Genomic DNA, 3,756 nt, shown 5'->3' on the forward strand with positions numbered 1-3,756 from the left:
CATGGCTCGCGCGCTGATCGTGGAGTGGCACGTAACCCACTGGGCGCTGCTCGAGATCGAAGCAGTCGTCGCATGTCATGCGTGACATGGTCGGTTAGGGCCGAGGCATGGAGGGAGAGACCCCCGTGATGCACGTGAAGTGGTATGTCAACCACTGAGCACTGCTCTCGTTGCAAAGCAGTCGCTGCATGCCATTGATGGCGTGGTCGGACAGAGTCCGAGGCATCCTGAACACGATCCTTCAGATGCGCGTGGAGTGGCACGCTATCCACTGGACGAACACTGCGGGGTTAGCAGCTCTTCGTCAGATGTTGTAAATATCATCTGATTTCCAGAGGAGCGGATAGTGAGGGTGACATCGGACGACGCGGAGTGCGTGTTCGCCCTGGTCTCACCGAGACGCCGAACCTCTGTACAGAGGCGACGGCGACGCCTTATGCTGGCTGCAAGACGTCAGGCGTCGACCCTGACCCAGGGTGTATCTTTCGTAGACGATGGCGCACAGTTATACACCCTCGTCAACGGTATGACGGGGGAGAAAGATGGCGACGTCCACCTCGAGACTATGACTGCAGTAGATGCTCTTCTTGAGCTGGACGAGATGTTCCTTGAACATTTCGGCAGTGCATTGAAGGCAGGCGATCTGGCCGAATTGGTTATTGAACGACCGGACGAGAAGATAAACTCTTCATCGCTTCTGGATGAAGCTGTCTGGAAGACACCAAGAGAGTGCTGAAGGCACGAAGTGGATCGTCGATCCTACGGAATCCCTTGGATTTGTACTATCCTTGGTAAAGGAATATCAAGATGTCGTCGCCAAGACCCGCCTTCGGTCATACCTCCGGACCGAGGTGTGCGGCATGAGTTTGACCTGGTTCCGGGAACCAAATACTGCGTAACAGGCCAATGGCCCCTGCTCAAGGAGCAGTGCGACGTCATTGACGCCTTTTTCGTGCAAAGCACGACGCAGGGGTGGTACGCAGGAGCAAGTCTCCCCATTCGATACCCACGTTTTGTGTTTGGAAGCCGAACGGCAAGTGGCCTATCGTTCTTGCTTACTAAAAGCTCAACGCTGCAACCATTCCGGCAAACAGACGCCGATTCCTAGAAAGGATGTTCTTCAGAACAACATGGTGGGGTGTTCGAAGTACAGTGAACGCGATTTGGTAGATGGATATTACCAATTGCTCATGAGAGCGAGTGACATTCCGCTAACAGCGGTAAGCACTCCGAGCGGTATGCGCTGGGAGTGGCTGGTGTTGCCCCAAGGGCTGTCAAATGCAACAGCAACATTTAATCGTCTTGCGACGCAGTTGTTCAGGCCCCACAGGGCGTATGCACGGACATACTTTGACGACATTTTCGTTCGCAGACGTGTGGAGCACGGGAGGACGGATGAGGAGAACCACAACGTCCATCTAAGAGCGGTGCTCGAGTGCATGCGCACTAACAAACTGTACGCCAATACAGACAAGTGCATCTTTGGCGCAAAAGAGATTCCCTTTTTAGGGTTCTTCATTGGGAAGCGTGGCCTTCGAGCAAATCCCGCTAAAGTCAAGGCCATTGTAGATTGGCCGGTTCCAAAGAACCAGAAGGACTTGCATAATTGGCTTGGTCTCGCCAACTTCTTGCACAAGTACGGCGTAAATTACGTAGAAATGGCGCGGCCATTATCCAATCTTTTAAAAAATGATGCGGAATGGTGTTGGAACACCGAACATCAGGAGGCTTTTGACGGGGTCAAAAACAGTCTCCTGCATGCACCAATACTGGCACTCCCAGATCTCGATCGTCCTTCCAGCGTCGTCTGAGACGCTTCGGACTTTGCCATCGACTGTGCACTACTGCAAGCAGACGCCGAGGGACGAGATCGAGTGTTCGCGTTTGAATCTCGACAGCTCACAGCTGCGGAGAAGAACTACCTAGTTCATGACAAAGAGCTACTTGCGATGAAGTATGCACTTGACAAGTTGAGGATCCACCAGCTCGGCTCCAAGCCATTTGTGATATACACAGATCATGCGTCATTACGCACTGCGACTCAGTCGCCTCACCTCTCGCAAGGATGGCTAGATGGCTATACTTCTTTGCGGAATATAACTTCGAGATGAAGTATAAGCTGGGAAAGCAGAATGCTTTGGCTGACGTGTCGTCACGCAGACCAGACTATGAGCTTACTCATGTCACAACTGTAAAGTCGTCTGTGACAGATTTGATCCGCACCGCGTATGCGGGTGATGGGATATGTGTAGCGTTGCTACGGGCTCTAGGGAGCAAAAATTTTGGAAACTCGGACAAGAAATTATCACCAAGACTGCGTGCACGATCGCACCGATTTTCGCTGAATAACAGGTTGCTATGTAATAGCAACGATTCAACGGATACACACGAATTGTGGTTCCTCATGATGAGGATTCGAAATACCGCATCTTCTATGAGGCACACGACACGCCACTCCGTGGTCATCTCGGTCGTGGGAGAACGTACAACTCTGTGAGTCACCACTATTGGTGGCCCAAGCTGTACGAATGAACGAGCCCCTATGTGCGCACGTGTAAGACGTGTCAAAGGGTAAAACCCTATCCAAATGCGGCTGCACCGCTGGCCAGCTTTCCAGTACCCACTGGGTGCTGGCAGTCCATGAGCTTGGACTTTGTGTTTGGCATGCCGAAAGATTCGGCGGACAAAACGGGCGTCGTGGTATTCGTTGACCGGTTGAGCAAGATGGCTCCTTTGGTGGCGGTGCCAGACACCATCGACGGGGTCGGTACAGCAACGCTGTTTGTAGATCGTGTTTTTCGAAAACACGGACTCCCTGAGTCGATTGTCTCTGATAGAGACCCCCGCTTCACGAGAAAATTTTGGTCGACTTTCCTCAAGGTGCTCGGCACCAAGTTAGATATGTCGACGGTGGATCATCCGCAGACCGATGGCCAAACCGAAAGGATGTATCGCGTCATCGAAGATGTTCTTCGAAGCGCTTGCGCCGTGGCGCCGAGGCGCTGGAGCGCCATGTTGCCACTCGTAGAGTCTGCACCGAACAATGCAGTGCATGCGTCTACCGGCTAGACGCCATTCTACGTGAACGGGCTGATTCACCTTCGCGTTCCGCAGACGCCGTCACCTGTGGCTCAGGGTTTGGTGGGGGGGGAATAGCCGCACGGCTAGCTATTGTCAGCCCCCTCACCATCCGTCTGAGGTCGATGACTCCCTGTCTACTAGACTGAGTGTCCTACGACAAGTTCGCGATGCGAAGGCTGAGAGCCAAGACCTGCAGAAAGAATATGGAGATGAAAAAAAGAAAAGGCAAAGTGGAAAGCTTTAAGATCGGGGACCTGGTTTTATTCAATTCAGAAAACTTGCCTACCCATGCAGCCTCTGCTGTCTTCTGGACGAAGCTTCGTTCACGGTTTATCAAACGGGGCCTGGCGTACACGCTGAACCTTCCGAAACAGATGCGCACTCACCCGGTGTTTAACGTGGGCTTGCTCAAACCGTAACGGGATACGGCGCAAGTGAACGCGAAAACGTTGGCGCCGGAGCGGATTCCAGAAGTTTGATTCAGCAACTGATTCTGAGCACGATGTGCAACAACCTCCATTTTTAGTGGAGTCAAGCGCTCCACCGTTGCCTGCAGCGATGAAAAGCCTGCTCCACGGCTAGGAGTCACTCCGATAGAGAGCGATAGTCCTCAAGGAGAGGCAACTGGCGCACGACGTGCTTTAAATCGTCAAGAGCGTCCGCACAGCGATATGC

Source organism: Plasmopara halstedii (genome assembly GCF_900000015.1).
Source record: "Plasmopara halstedii genome assembly, contig: Scaffold_323, whole genome shotgun sequence".
NCBI classification, from domain to species: Eukaryota; Oomycota; class Peronosporomycetes; order Peronosporales; family Peronosporaceae; genus Plasmopara; species Plasmopara halstedii.